General features: G+C 38.7%; 1 pseudogene across 1 annotated transcript; it reads left to right on the top strand.

Moving 5' to 3' along the window:
- The first annotated feature begins 1,717 nt into the window (after positions 1–1,717).
- Positions 1,718–2,791, top strand: LOC308270020 (glyceraldehyde-3-phosphate dehydrogenase-like; annotated as a pseudogene). Its single transcript has one exon. The product of its transcript is annotated as a glyceraldehyde-3-phosphate dehydrogenase-like (transcript).
- Positions 2,792–17,186: the final 14,395 nt, after the last annotated feature.

Raw genomic sequence — 17,186 nt, 5'->3', positions numbered from 1 at the left:
ATAAAATAGGAGACAAAAGGGACTTCAGATAAATCAGAAGAGAGACCAGTAGAATAGTGGAAGGGGGTTGGTGGACAGGATTGGAGAGGGAAAAAGGACTGAAAAAGAAAACAGACCAAAACCTTACGTTCATATATATAGGTATCACTACCAATCTCACTAACATATATAAGAAGGGAGGAGGAGGTAGCAGGTGGGGTGCACAGGGAAATTCAACAAGTTTTGTGTGAATGTATGAATGTATCAATTTAAATCTCACAAAGATATATCATGATGATGTACAAATAAAAGTAATAAAATAAAATAAACATAACAACAATGTATTGTGGAATGAATAGCATATATAGAAATAAAGTGTATGGCCACAAAACAAAGACCAGGATAGAGAAATGAAAGTATATTCTAGTAAGGAAACAAAGACTAGAATAGAGAAATGAAAGTATATTCTAGTAAGGATTTTTATACCCTGTGGCCATAACAGTCTTTGAAATTGGATTGTAGTCAATTAAAGATATGTATTTTAAATCTGATTATAACTTCTAAAACCAATCAACTAAACAAAAAGAGATAGCTAATAAAACAATAGGGAAGATAAAAATCTTTCAAAAACTCAATTAAATAAAACAAGGAAAGGATTTAGTAAACAAAGAACAGATGGGACAAGAGGAAAATATATAGCTGACTATAGACTTAAGTGTAGCCTATTAAAATTAGATAAAACAGAAATGGCTTAAATGTTCCAATTAAAACCAGAGATTTGGGGGCTAGATAAAGAACGAAAGACATAGCTACGTTCTGTCTGTAAAAAATACACTTTAGATAGACACAGGTTAAATATGAAGGATAAGCAAAGATATTTCAAGCACAAAGGAATCTAAAGAGAGCTTGGGTGGCTCTATTAAGGAATGACAATTTGGATTTCAGAACAAATGATACTGTCAGACATGAACAGGGATACTTTGCAATGATAAAAGAATACGTTTACCATAAACATATGCAACTCTGAAATGTATACGCCACTAATAATTTCCAAGCACATGAAGCAAAATCTGAGCGAACTGAAGACCAAACATTCTTTTCTCATTAATTCATACACCAACCTGATGGAAAATCGTATTTATAGAAGACTTAAAGAACAGTTTCAGTAACACAGGGCACAGAAGCTGCAGAATAAGCTTTGTTTAAAAATACACATGCATCACATTTTGGGTCATAAAACATACCTTAATAAATTTGAGATGATTATAATAGCATTGATCACAATGGAAGCAAACTAGAAATCAATAATAGGAAAATATGTGGACAATCCCAAATCAAATTTTCTAATCATGAGGTGGTCTAAATCTCCAACATATGGATCTAGAAGAAGAGAGAAAATTAACTTCTAAGTAAACATAAAGGATAAGTAATGAAGATATAACTTTTATTAAATTTATCTATTTATTTATTGGTGGTACTGGGGTTCCTGGAAACCCTTCTACCTCTAGGCTACACTCCCAGACCTATTTCATATTTTTATTTGGAAACAGGGTCTCTTAAGCCAGGAAGGCTGGCTTCGAACCTGCGCGATCCTCCTGTCTCCGCCTCCCAAGCGCGGGGATTACAAGCGTGCGCCACCACACCCAGCTAACTTTTATTAAATTAAAAAAATAGAAATTAAAATAGAGAAGATCAATGAAACCAAAATCTAAGTACTTGAGATAATTAAATAAAATTGATGGCCCTCTGCTCCTCCTGCCGACGGACAGCGCCGCTTCCCGTGCAGTGCCAGCCGCGTCCCCGAGACACCATGGTGAAGAGCGGAGTGAACGGATTTGGCCGTATTGGACGCCTGGTCTGCAGGGCTGCTTTCAACTCCAGCAAAGTGAATATTGTCGCCATCAATGACCCCTTCATTGACGTCAACTACATGGTCTACATGTTCCAGTGCGACTCCACCCACGGCAAGTTCAAGGGCACCGTCAAGGCCGAGAACGGGAAGCTCGTCATCAGTGGAAAGCCTATCTCCATCTTCCAGGAGAGAGATTCCGCCAACATCAAGTGGGGCGAGGCTGGTGCCGAATACGTTGTGGAGTCCACTGGTGTCTTCACCACCATGGAGAAGGCCGGGGCTCACTTGAAGGGTGGCGCCAAGAGGGTCATCATCTCGGCCCCCTCTGCTGATGCCCCCATGTTCGTGATGGGTGTGAACCATGAGAAGTATGACAACTCCCTCAAGATCGTCAGTAATGCCTCCTGTACCACCAACTGCTTGGCCCCCCTGGCCAAGGCCATCCATGACAACTTTGGCATCATGGAGGGACTCATGACCACCCTCCATGCAATCACTGCCACTCAGAAGACCGTGGACGGCCCCTCTGGGAAGCTGTGGCATGACCGCCGTGGGGCCGCCCAGAACATCATTCTTGCGTCCACTGGCACCACCACGGCCGTGGGCAAGGTCATCCCCGAGCTGAACGGGAAGCTCACCAGCATGGCCTTCTGTGTGCCCACCCTCAACGTGTCTGTTGTGAACCTCACCTGCCGCCTGGAGAAAGCTGCCAAATATGACAACATCAAAAAGGTGGTGAAGCAGGCTTCCGAAGGCCCCCTCAAGGGCACCCTGGGCTACACCTAGGACCAGGTGGTCTCCTGCGACTTTAACAGCGACTCCCATTCTTCCACCTTCGACGCTGGGGCTGGCATTGCCCTCCACGACCACTTTGTCAAGCTCATTTCCTGCTATGACAATGAACTCGGCTACAGCAATAGGGTGGTGGACCTCATGGTCCACATGGCCTCCAAGGAGTAAGAGCCCTGAACCGGGCCCCAGGAATAACGCGAGAGGAAGAGAGCGGAGGCCCTCAGCTGCTGGGGAGCCCCCACCCCAACTCAGTCCCCAACACACTGAGAATCTCCCTCCTCCCACTTTCTATCCCAGACCCCCTGAAAAAGGGGAGGGGCCTAGGGATCCCTAGTGTCAAATGCACCATCAATACTGATTTTTAAAAAGCGAAAGGGCACAAATTTTAAATAGTAAAAGTGAAGAGACATTAAGACCTACAGACATTATAATCAAATCACATAAACAATTCTAATCCTACAGATTTCACAACTTAGAGCAGGGTTTCTCAGATATTTCCATGTTATATCTGCTAGGAGTACTTTGAGCTGCAAATAATAGAAAACATGGTACACAGGTGCTAAACAGTTTATTTTTAACTTATGTCAAGACACCCAGGGGTAGGTTAATAGTGTTATGGCTCTCAGGTGATATCCCTGCCTGTCTCTGATCTTTTTTCATTGTCCCACATATCAATAATATGTATATTCAAAGCTGAAAGATGGGGTTATGAACAAGACTAGCCATGCCCATTCCTTTTAAAGAGAGTGAAACTTTTTTATAAGCTTTCCAGACCAGGCAGATTTTCTGACAGAAAATCAGGCAGAACTGGGCCTTAAGACCTCTCTGAGGTTTAGGAGGTTGGAAAATCTAGTGAAAGTGATTTAAAATGGAGACCAGGTCTGGAAAATTCCTGAGCAGACAAAACCAGTAGACCTTGAAAGTAAACTTAACCTCTTTTGAATTGTAAACATAAATAAAACTTAATTTGGTGTATTAGAGAAAAGCAAAACTTAAGATCAATCAATTAGAAGCTGCCAATTAACTTATGTAACTAAAGGCTTTCTAAAAAGACAGAACATATAAGGCAAATATATAACTAACCAATTAAACATCCTCTTTCTATATTTCCACATTCCCCATAGGAAAGCCAGTCTATCTGCTCTGTTTCTTCAGTGGACCCTGAAACCTTTTCACTTTTGTGGTTCCCAATTCATGAATTGCTATTTCTCAAAGAAACTCTTTAAAATTTTCTTGTGTCTCAGTTTATCTTTCAACATATCCAACAAAGAGCAAAAGGATTTTTAATGCCTTGATCCCTTAAAATTCGTATATTAAAACCCTACCTCCCAATACCTCCAAAAGTGACCGTATTTGGAGATAGGGCTTGCAAAGAGATAAATTAAAATGAGACCATCAGATTGGTCCTCAATCCCATCTGATAGATGTCCTTTTAGGATGAAGTAATGTGGACACAATGACACCAGAGATAGGGAAGCCCCGAGGGAGGACTGTGTGCCACAGCAGGTCAGGGAAGGGGGCCTCAGAAGAAATCAGCCTGAGAAACATCTTCATCTTGGATTTCTAGGTACCTGAACTATAAAGAAATAAACATCTGTTTCTTAATCCACCCGGCCTGTGGCATTTCAACAATGTAGAGCAAGCACGCTCAACAGAGGACAGTGCTCCCTAGGCAGACATGTAGAAATGACAAATATTTTTTGGTTATCACCATGGCTAAGGAACCTACTGGCTTACAGTGAACTAAAAGAGTTTTCCCAGGGGCATTTTAATTCGGTACAACTGAGAATTGGCTCCTCTCCTTCTACTGATAGCAATTTTCCTTCTGAGGTATGTTGCTTAAAAAATTATGATCCCTTTGGAAAGATACCCAGGAGCTGGATCATATGGTGGATCTATTCCCACCTTTCTTAGGAATCTCCACACAGATCTCCATAGTGGCTGAACTAGTTTGCACTCCCACCAACAGTGTAAAAGAGTTCCTCTTTCCCCACATCCTCACCAGCATTTGTTGTTGTTTGATTTCTTTATGCTTGCCACTCTGACTGGGGTTAGATGGAATCTCAGTGTAGTTTTGATTTGCATCTCCCTGATGGCCAGTGATGAAGAACATCTTTTCATGTATCTATTAGCCCTTTGTATCTCTTCTTTTGTGAAGTGTTTATTTACTTCAGTTGCCCATTTCTTGATTGGGTTGTTTGTTTTGCTATGAACTACAGCAACATATGCATACCCATGTTCATAGCAGCACAATTCATAATAGCCAAAATATGGAACCAACCCAGATCTCCATCAACAGATGAATGGATAGCAAAACTCTGGGAAATACACACAATGAAATTCTATTCAGCCATAAAGAATAACAAAATTATATCATTTGCAAGAAGATGGAAAGCCCTGGAGAACATTATGTTAAGTGAGATCAGCCAAGCACAGAAGGAGAAGGTACATATGTTTCCTCTAATATGCCCAAACTAGGAAACACAGAGGATACCAGTGGGACTCCAGATAATGGAGGGGAAATATCAGCAAAGTTTGAATGGAAAGATAGGAGAGGAGGAAGGCTGATCTTGATAATGAGGGTCTACATCTGAATATGTGTAAAATTATGAATATGACATGGTTAATCTGGACAACCATTGGTGAGAGGAGGGAAAGAAAAAAGGGGGTGGGGGAAGATGGCACCAAATATAGTTCAAATGTATATCATTTATGTTCAGTAAAAAATTTGTTTAAAAAAATTATGATCCCGAGCCGGGCATGGTGGCGCACACTTATAATCCCTGCGCTTGGGAGGCGGAGACAGGAGGATTGCGCAGGTACGAAGCCAGCCTTGCTGGTTTAAGAGATCCTGTTTCCAAATAAAATATAAAATAGGTCTGGGAGTGTAGCCCGGAGGTAGAAGGGCTTCCAGGAACCCCAGTACCACACACACAAAAAAATTATGATCCCTTTATTAGAATTGTGAATACTGTTCCTTCCTCCAAAAAAAAAAAAAAATCAAGGATCTAATTAACGAGAAAGAAAGAAATGGCTAATGAATAGAAATCAGCAATATCTGTCATTTATACTTTTCATGCTGGGTGGTCCCTCCTGCTACTAGTCAAGAAGAGGTCACTCTTGGATTGTAGATTTCACAGAAGCAGAGGTAAATTATACATGTTTCTTTTACTCAAGACGTAATGGATCAATGAGTCACAAGCCTTTTAAGACATTTCTTTAGAAGCCAATTCACTTTTTTGAAGATCAATTTCTTTACAAAAGGTAGTGAATCATTATATTTGGCTTCCTCTCAGTCACAGGATTTTCAAAGGTCAAACTTAACATCACAGTTTTCAATCTAATAATTTTTCTAACAAAATTAGTTTGGAACCAATACATAAGTCATAAAGTGTATAATTTAATTTAGCCCTCTGCATAAAAAGTGAGAAAAACCAGAGGAAAATTCATTGGTCTTGGAAAGTCACAGTAATTAAATGTTCCTGAACTGAGGCGTTCACAACTTATTAGAGAGCCCATCATCTCTCTCTTTCTGTATCCTTTTCCAGAAAAAATAAGATAAGGATTAAATATTATTTTACCTATTTCAAAATTTCAGTAAAGCTAAACAAAGTAGTGGACTTATTGGTGAGTCGGTGGTTGGTGGCATTGAAAATTAGCACAACCACTACGGAGATCAGTGTGGAGATTCCTCAGAATATTGGGAATGGATCCACTATATGAGCATGATGTATACTTCTAGATATCTTTCCAAAGGGACTGAAATCAAATATTATAGTAATATATGTACATACACATTTATAGCACAATTCACAACAGCCAAATTATGGAACCAATCTAGGTGTTCATCAACAGAGGAATGGATTACAAAATTATGGGGATATACTCACAATGAAATTCTATTTGGCAATAAAGAAGAAAAAAAATTATGTCATTTGCATGAAAACAGATGGACCTAGAGAACATTATAATAAGTGAGATTAACCAGTCTCAGAGAGTGAAGGGTCATTCATATATATGTTTTCTATCGTATGCAGAAGCTAGGGAATATTTGGAAAACCAGAGGGACTTCAGATAATGAAGGAGAAACTCCAGTGAAGCCAGGAAGGTGGTCTAGGGAAAATAGGGAGGGAGATTCAAAGAAGAAATCCCTTCCATCCACGTTATGTACATACGTGAGAAAATCAGTGCCAATCTCAATTCCTTGTAAGGGGAGGGCCCGGGGAAAAGCCCAGGTGCTGTGTGCTCATCTGTGACCATCACTGTGAACTGCATTGTGATGTGGGACTGTAATGCACCAATAAAAGTATAAAAACAAAAGTTTCATTTCCTTTAGCTACAAACCCAGGAGTAAGTAGTATTACTACTGGGTTATATAAGGCATGAATGTTTAATTGCAGGAAGGTTCCAATTTGCGATCTAAAGTATACCATTCACACTCTCAGTGACACTAAGAATTTTAGTCACTTGACTCTTCTGTTAGCACTTGGTTTTATCAGTAGTTCCCCATTGTCAGTGGAAGAGTGATGCTATCTCATTGTGATTTTGATTTACATCTCCTTGGTGACTAATAGTGTTGAATATTTTCACATGTGGGTCTTCTCCCTTTCTATCCCATATTCTTATTAATGAAATTCCTTTTATTTTTTGTCCATATTATCTATTTTATTATTATTATTGATTTCACTTCTTTATGCCTTTATATGTTCTGAATATGAATCCTTTATCAGACAGGTTCTTTGCATGCAATTTCCTTCAGTATCTGGACTATCTTTGCAACCTCTTGATAGTGTCTTTCCCAGAGAAAAGGCTTTTAGGTTTTTTCATTTAACAATTTTGCTTTTGGTGTTGTATCTAAGGACTCTGCCTAACCAAAATACAAAGATATTTTCCTGTGTTTTCTTCCAAAAGCTCTACGATTTTACTTTGTGTCTATAAACCATTTAAGTTAATTTTTCTATATGGATGTGGTATGAATTGAGATTCACTGTTTTGCACATGGTGGCTCAGTTGTTCCATAACATTTGTTGAAAATATGTTTTCTCTATTTAATTGAATTTGCAACTCTGCAAAAAAAAAATACCATAAATCTGTGTCTTCACTGAAATCTTTCTTCTGTCTACTAAGTGGTATGAATTTTCTAACACTTAGCAAATCACTGATTATAGTGATTAAAAATAAGAATCTTCATGTCTTTGTGAATGTCCAAGTCTGGTATATATCTTCTGAATAATTATTTTTTATAGATTTTTTATAGTGCAGGTCTCCTTGTAGTAAAATCTTGCAGCTCTTGATGTCTAAAAAAAAGTATTTGTAATTCCTGAGCTTTCCTGCCAAGATAGAGAATTCTGGTGTGTTTGGTGTTGAGTTGTTTTGAGGTTTCCTGCAAGAGTATTTTAAAGATGCTCACTATCTTCTTGCTTTACAGTATATGACAAGACATATCAGCCACCCTTACCTTTTCATTGCATAATGGCATAATGTATATTTCTTTTCACTCTGGTTGTTTGTGAGATGGTTTGTTTTTCACTGTACTGAGCAATTTGTTTATATGTTCTTTGCTGTGATTTTCTTTGTTCTTTTTTTTTTTTTAGTTGCACTTGACATTTATTGAGCTTCTTGGGAGGCTGTGGGAATATATTTTTCATCAAATTTGGAAAAACTTCAGCCATTATTTATTCTCAAGTATTTTTAATCCCCCTTTCATGCAAATTCTGATTATATACATTTTAGGCTATTTGAAATTATTTCACAGCTGACTTATACTTGTTCCTGTGTGTGTGTGTGTGTGTGTGTGTGTGTGTGTGTGTGTGTGTCCGGGACTGAACCCAGAGGCTTTTTACCTTGGAGCCAACTACATCCCCATCCCTGTTTATATTTTATTTTGAGACAGGATCTCGCTAAGTTGTTCAAAGTCTCGTTATAATGCTGTCTGTCCTCGAACTTAAAATCCTGTCTCAGATTGCCAAGTACTGTAATTCTAAGCATGTAGCACCATGCCTGGGTTCTTGTTCATGTTTTTAAATTATATTTTGTCTTTATTTTCAAAGTGTAATCTCTGTATTCAAGGTAAGTGATGTTTTTCTTTTCCAATGCCTCACTTGCTATGAATCTTGTCTGGTGTACATTTCACCTGAGACATTGCTGTTTTTGATGGTGGGAGTGTGAGAATCTTATCTACCATGTCTCTATTTAATTTTATAAATTGTTTGATTGTGGGAAATTCAGTTAGGACCATTTTCATATTTTTGCCTATTAAGGGTTGGTTGTGTTTCTCTACATCATATGTCTGATAATTTTTATACTTTTTATATAAATTTTATATCTTAGGACAGTTTTAGATTTACAGGAAAATTGTGATGATTGTACAGAAAGTTTTTGTATACCTCACACCAAATTTTTTCTGTCATTAACATCCCAATTAGTATAACACTATTTTTTCATTTCTACACTTTTATTGCAAAAACAGTGACCTGGTAAGATTCTAGCAAAATATACTCGAAGGGACTAACATTTTTGTGGAATAGTAAAAAAAAAAAGGATATTTATACAATTTACATTTTTATTAGCCTATACAATCTTATATAAACAACAATAAACTCTTGTCACACGTAATTTTTAAAAATATTTTATTGTGCCTTATAGTCTCATACAGCACTGATGAACCAGTCTTGATACATTATCACTAACCCAATTTCATAATTTATTCAGATTTTCTTTTTTGTGTGTGTGGTACTAGGGATTGAATCCCAGGGGCATTCTACATCTGAGCTACACCCCCAGCCCTATTTTTTATTCTTTATTTTGAAACAGGGTCTCACCGAGTTGCAAAGGGCCTCACTAAGTAGCTAAGGCTGTCTGCAAACTGCGATCCTCTTGTCTCAGCCTCCCGAATGCTGGGATTACAAGTGTGTGCCACCATACCCAGCTGTTCATATTTTCTTAAGATTTCACTAAATGTCTTTTTCTACATCAGGATCCCATCCAGGTCATTACAGTGCATTTAACAATATGTCCTTAGATGAATCTTGTGTGTGACAGTTCTTAGACTTTCCCTGTTTTTTATGACCATGACAGAGATAAGGAGAAGTGGTCAACTATTTTGTAGGATGACCCTAAGGTTTTTCTGACATTTTTCTCATAAGTAAACCCAGGCTATGCTTTTGAGAAGAAAATTTTCATTCTTATCACATGATATTATGGGTATATATTCACCTGATTAATCAGTGTGGATGTTAACTTTGACCACTTGGCTGTGGAAGTGTCTATGAGATTTCTCCATGCTAAGCCTGCCTCCTCCTTCCATACTGTACCTGCCTGAAGGAGCCACTATGCACAGCTCATGTACAACCTGTTCTCATCCCCCTTGAAGGTGAAATAGTCATATAATTATGCATGGAGATAATTTGTATTTTGGATGTCAGACATGTTAAATTTTACCTTTGATTTTGAGCTTTGTTCTGAAACCAGTGGGTTTACTTTTAAGATTTATCAATTGGAACCAGAGTGTTGCAAAGTCTATGCCAAATTATCCTCTTCTCCCAAGGCAAAACCCTCTGGAGTATTCTAACCAATCCCCTGTGAATTTGTAGATTTTTTAAATTTTCTTTTTAAGTTCACTTTGTGATAACGAGCAATATCCATATTCTTAAACAAGTGTGTAGTTCTAATCCTTTGGGGGTGACTATTTCTCTAGCTTTAAGTTATATAATATATGAACAGAGTAATCAAAATACTCTTGTAAATATTTAAGCAGGATCCCCTGCAGGTATTTGAAGTTCTCACTCAATGCCTCGCTCTCCTGTGCTCTCCCTTATGAATTCCAGCACTGTGGTTTTCTCAGGACTTTAGCTCTGGTCCACAACACAGAGAGGATGCAAGACTATTGGAGTTTTCTCTCCTTGCTCTGCCAGACGAAATAGTATTCATTCATAGGTTGCCTTTAAGAAATAGGGGTCAATGCCGTTCATTGACCAGACAGTGTTTGAGAATTTTATTTCATATATTTAGTATAATTATTTTTAGGCCAGAAGTAGTAGCCTACTTTGTGGTTTTAAACTGTACTGTTATATGGAAGTGCCTGCCATTTGCACACCACGCCATTTTCTCCCCTCTCTCTGCTTCTGCAGATTCATCCTTTCTTATATTTTTCACTCCTTTCTCATCTGGAACACCCTTTGTGATCTTTTATAACTTACAGTTGAAGTTTTCTATTCTTTCTTTCTTTCTTTCTTTCTTTCTTTCTTTCTTTCTTTCTTTCATTCAATAACTCAGAATGTTGATACTTGGTGCCTTTATGGAGCCAGCTGTTCTGATAATAAAGAATTCACAAGTTGACTCTCTTGAAATTATCTAGTTCCTAAAGAATGGTAGATTTATTTTCCTTCATTATTTTTGAGTAACTGCAATGTTTCTAGCTTTAAATTCAAGGGATTTAAAAATATTCCTCATTATAGGAAACATGATGTATACCTGCAAATATTTTAAAATATGTTCAAGAGAACACTCACAAACTTGAAGTAAATAGAGAATAGAATAAGAAAGGACTAAGGATTAAATGAGGTGTTGCAGAGAATCCTGAAATGCTTTCTTGATAAATCATAAAATGGCAACATGAATAATATTCAATGATATCTGGAGAATTCTTCGTGTCTAAGATATTTTTCTCAGGTTGGCTAATGAGGACCAGCAGTCACCTATTATCTTTCACTGCCAAATAAGTCATAGTATCTTTTATGAAGTGAAAAGTGAATCATTGGGACAGATAAAGATCAAAGAAGGTACAGGTAAAGTGCATTTGGGATAATATTCAGAATAGAGGAGAGAGGATAGCAGTGTTAAGAAGGCTCAGATAAATAAGGTGCTATGAGATCATGGAATGGCACCTGGACCAGGCACTGTATAAATGCAATGTCACTTCTTTTTTTCATCTGAGATATTTAAAAAAATATACTTCTAGTCAGATGTGGTGGCGCACGCTTGTAATCCCCGTACTTGGGAGGCAGAGACAGGAGGATCGCGCAGGTTCGAAGCCAGTCGTGCTGGCTTAAGAGACCCTGTTTCCAAATAAAAAAAATATTAAATAGGTTTGGGAGCATAACCTGGAGGTAGAAGGGCTTCCAGGAACCCCAGTACCACCACCAATATATATATATATATATATATATATATATATATATATATATATGTATATATATATATATATATATATATTTCTATTGGAACATTATAATCACATATTATAATACAGTTCAGAATGATAGGGACATACTTACAAGTGGCACTTGGTAAGCTTACAATGCCTGCTTTTAATACCATTTTTTTTAAAAACCAAAAGAAGGACTGAGAGCAGATAGCAGTTACATACTTGTAATTCCAGTACTTGGGAGGCTGGCACAGGAGGATCATAGGTTCCAGGCCAGCCTCAGAAACTTAGTGAGTCCCTCAACAATTCAGTGAGAACCTGTTTCAAAATAAAGTGGGACTGAGGGAGTATCTTAGAGGTAGGATTCCCCTGGGTTCAATCCTCAGTAAAGAACAAACAAACTAACTAAAAATCCAAAAAACTAGGATTGTATGGATGATGTCTCTCAAATCAAAATATAGTCTCTAAATTCTTAATTTTTTATTTCTATTTTAGCATTTTGTCTTCTTACTTATCTTCAGAGTTTTATGGCAGTTCTTTGAGGAAAGGAGAATAATAAATTTGACTTGGTCATTATTTAGTGGCCTCTAGCCTTTTTGGTGTGGCAGGGAAATATTATAAAGTATTAAATATCTCAGAAAATGTGTTTGGGTAGAACTAGTTCTCACCCAAGGGGGAAGAGCCTAACTTCTCTGATTAGAACAAGGTTTCAAAAGTTTAGGGATGGGAAGAAGAACTACCTGGGAAGAAAGTGAATGAGCACCTTATGCAGGTGTCGGAGTCAGACCTTTATCCTGCAGGGCCTGTCCCCAAAGTAAAGTCTAAGGATGGAAGATGGTGAGGTCTCAAGTTCTCTACTCCATGTGGAATGGGAGAGAGTAATTGAAATATGTGCGTACAATCCATGAAATAAAGGAGAACAGTAAAATGTAATGGGCCCCAAATTCTCCTTTCTTTTCCTAAGAACTTAAGTTGAGTAGTGAAAGCAGGCCTGGACTAGAACGTTCAAATATGTATTATCTTGAAGAATAGCTATTCTCTCGTATACACACTGAGCCCTTGGCAGCTAGTGTTGTCTGTAGAAACTTCTGCCCTGCATGTATGGTCATACACTGAGACAAAACGAATCTAACCCACCACTCCCCCTGGTAACTGACGTAGAACAGAGCAAGGTGAAGACACGAGACGCCCATCCAGCCACCACTGGACCAAGCCTGGAGAACAGTGGTGCTACTTTTTAGCAGGGCATCATGGGAACAAAGAGGAATGGATGCTACTGTAGTCAAAATCTTTCTTTCTTTTTCTTTTTCTCTTTCTTTTTTCTTTTTTGGTGGTACTGGGAGTGGAACCCAGATGCTTTCTACATCCGGGCTATACTCCCAGACCTATTTTTTAAAATATTTTATTTGGAAACATGGTCTCACTAAGTTGCTGAGAGCCTCACTAAGTAGCTGAGGCTGTACAATCCTCCTCTCTCAGCCTCCCACGCGCTGGGATTACAAGCAAGCGTGCACTACCATGCCCAGGTGAGAGTTTTATTTTCAATTCAATAAAAATAGAGAATTGAGAGACAGAATAGCTCCCCTACACTGGGGAGGGGTTCGAGTGGGTAGCTGCCCCTCGCTAGCTGGTCTAGGGCTTCATGCCCTCTTTCTGTCTCCCTTGTCTCTCGCCCATACCCCTCCCTCCTTCTTGCTGATATGTACTAGCTAGTCCAGTGTATTTCATCTTTTGTTCTTCCCTGTGTGTCTTGCCTCTGGAATTGCTCATCTAATCTCTAGTTTTGGACAAGCAGCACATAGCCACTGTGCCCAAGGCTGGTCTCAGGAACCCCAACTCTAATCTCTATCACATAGAAGACTGAGAAAAAGCACTAGCCACATTACTCAAGGCCAGTCTGATTCTCAATTCCTGTTCTCATTTTTATTAACCCTGTTTCTTCCAGGTCCTCAATCCCTCTCTGCCTGTTTCTAACTGCTCACTACTTGTTTACCCTGCCACCACTGGACCTTTCTCATAAGTAATTTTTTTTTTTTGGTGGTGGTACTGGGGTTCCTGGAAGCCCTTCTACCTCCGGGCTATACTCACATGCCTATTTTTACAATTTTATTTGGAAAAAGGGTCTGGCTTCGAACCTGCGCGATCCTCCTGTCTCTGCCTCCCAAGTGTGGGGATTACAAGCGTGCACCACCACGCCCGGCCTCATAAGTAATTTTTAATGAACCTTATTTATCCCATGCCATCTCTGGATGTGTTTTTTTGGTCTCTCAGCAAACTATTCTAGCACAAATGAGCTGCAAGACAGTACAAGTCCCATGGTATGTGCATGAGAGATTCGTCTTGGGCATCCTTCCAGAGTGCCTGAAACTTACCCACAACCAAGTATTTTATTGTGGTGAGTGGTCAGCTGTGATTCTGAGAATTCAAAGAATGGAGGGCCTCACAGTTACAAAAAGGGGACACCATTAGCAGATGGGAATTCAAGCATCACAGTGGATACTAACATGAAGGTAGAAGAATAGTGAAGAACTAGATTCAATAAGTTATTTAGCAGATAATAGATGCCTTTTATTCCACCCACACTCCGTGGACACTACCTGACATACCCCATCGAACTTGAGTACCATCTTGGGGAGAAAGAGCCATGGAGAAGGGGAGTTTGAATTTATAAATGATGACTCTTATATTACTGAATTTACCAGGAGTTGAACAAAATTGTATTTCTTAACACCATATGTAAAGTGTATTCAAAGTAGATATCATACTGTTTTATAGAAAAATATTAGAATTTTACACATCTGATTATGTATACTTTGAAATTTGTGAATTTTGCACCTTTACTGTTGGAAGTCAATTTAGCTATCAACTTAAAAAGATTAGTATCCCAGGTAATAGTTCTAACTTTTTTTTTTTAATCAGTTCTTTATGGTGTTTTGCCTCAATTTCTCTATTTGTAAAAGTAAATTTATTCTGATTCCTTTTTGCTCATTGATAGTACCTGGGGTAAGGACACCATGTGGTTTCAATTTGTCAGAGTGCTGATTCAGCGGTGTCAATTTCACCATCAGCCTTAAAGATGGGAAGGAATTTTTTGTATGACTATTCCTGTGCTTGGCATTGATTTTCCATTTTTTCATACTTGAAAATGTATTCCTATGATCTTGAAAGAGATGGATATTCAAGGTGGAAGTTTATGTAAGAAAGAAAGTCTTTGATTTTACTTTTTAAAGAATAATATGATACGCTGTTACACCTCGGTAATATGAATTACCTAGATATGATATGCTGAATCTCTTGAAAGACAGTAATATTGGGTTACTTGGGCGCCTGTAATTAAAGCGATTAGTGAGGATATTATACACATCCATTGCCTTGATTAGGACTGGCCTCTAGCTTCATAGGAAAAGGGTTCCTTGTATTGAATGTCCCTTGCCTTCATTCAAGGAGCGGGAGCCAGCCAGAGGAACTGGTTGTTTATTTTTGAGTCCGTGTAAAAGGAGCTTGGGAGCAGATACCTCCTGCTGTAGGCCAACCCCGGCAAAGAGGTCATCTTTGTTGCAAGTGGCTGAGGAACTGCCTTTTCTGCTGATGATTGGGGATATTTTTAGCAACAAGCTAAAACTTTTCATTCTTGAAATTGTTTTCATTTCTACCCAAAGAGGCAAACTGCACGAGTTGTGCAAAGAAAACAAAATAGGAGGCATATGCACTAATCGGAGCCGTGTGTGTCTGTATAAAAAGAAACCGATGAAATTGCTTCCCCTGGTGTTGACAACTTGGTCCTGGCACTGGGGTGGTTCTAATAGCTCTAGGCTAAAAGAATCATTTCCTCAGTGCAGCTCATAATGATAATGTAAATTTCACTTAAGTATACATGATTATAGAAAATTGCACAGAATTGCAACAGACTTTGTGCCATACTGTTTTCGGAGCAATATAGATTTACCTTTTCCCCCCTCTGAATTAAATGGAAGACAAACTGTTTTGACTCCAAGAGAGGATCAAGGTCTGTAGCATTGTGTTAACATGTATTCAGTTGGAACTCAGGCTGACCACACATTTTTTTAAGTATTGAAAACAGGGGTAGGAGATGAGATTCTGCACATTTACCAACATGCAAACATTTCCCAGAGTGACTGTAAGTCGCAGCTCTACATGTGTGTTTATGGCAGATGGGAACTCTTCAAAAGCACTGAGAGTAGAAGACATCTGTTTTGCCATGAACTCCTATAGCGCATGTGTCTATGCGCGCGCGCGCGCGCGTGTGTGTGTGTGTGTGTGTGTGTGTGTGTGTGTGTGTGTGTGTGAGAGAATTGAGACACTCCTTTGCCTCCTCATGTACTGCTGTGTACTGCTGTGGTTGTGTACATGCTGAGGACCTCTCCCCTTATGTGTGTACCCAAAGAGCCAGCACTGTGTTTTCTCTTTTGGCTTAAGCTCTGTACCTTGTCCCTGGCAGGTCTTCAGTATCTATTTGTAGAATTGAACTGGAGTGGGATGATACCTTCCATCTAAAATAAAGCAAAACCTATGGCATAAACTAGTATTAAAGTCATTAATAACATCTTATTAGATTCTTAAAATGGCTGGACAATATGTCAGATGTGACAGAAAGGAGATGTCAGGCAATAAAATATGCTTATGGAGTATTTTGACAAAGTTGGCAAAGAACTCACAGAGAGAGAGAGAGAGAGAGAGAAGAGAGAGAGGCTAACCTCACTAAAAGTGATTACTACCAGTTCACTCATTTAATCCTCATAACAAATCTCAAAGGTAGATTTTTTTCTCCTTATTTTGCAGATAAAGAAATTAAAATATAGAAAGGCTAAGTAATACATTTCCAAGTATATAAAGATAGAAATGGGCCATATCTCCATCTAAATCTCAATACTGGTTTTTCTAGCACTTTGCATATTCTCTAAAGAAGAGCGGCTTCTTGTTCATGGCACAAGCAAGTATCCACTCCAGTTTACTTTTCCCAAAATGCCATTTACCAAACCATCTTTAGAAAGAACTGTAAGAGACAGAGCTAATGATATTTCTGCCAGGAATCAAGAAGACTCTTATTAACTTCCCTCCAACTATTGCTGGCTCATTGTTGATTAATATTGCAGTGATTCCTGGAGTTGGAGTGGCATGCAGCTCACACCCGGCTGGCTCTTGCCCTTTACATGGGTTCTCTGGGACACAGTTGTTGCTTCTGGATGAGGGTAAATACCGGCATCTCTTGGTTGTGAGAGCGGAGGCAGGGAACCTGAACTAGTCTTACTTGAAGGGTGGAAGTTTTTAAATGGGTTTGATGAGATGAAATAGGGAGAAGTAGAATCAGAGAAGGAACATCAAGATCATGCACAGGATTCCCATGTAATGGACGAGACACGTCTCTGTGTTGTAAGCAGACCTCAGGACACAGAAAAA

Source organism: Muscardinus avellanarius (genome assembly GCF_963383645.1).
Source record: "Muscardinus avellanarius genome assembly, chromosome: 11".
In the NCBI taxonomy this organism is placed as follows: Eukaryota; Metazoa; Chordata; class Mammalia; order Rodentia; family Gliridae; genus Muscardinus; species Muscardinus avellanarius.
Note: the sequence above shows the minus strand (reverse complement) of the source record. Positions and strands in the feature narration are given on the sequence as shown.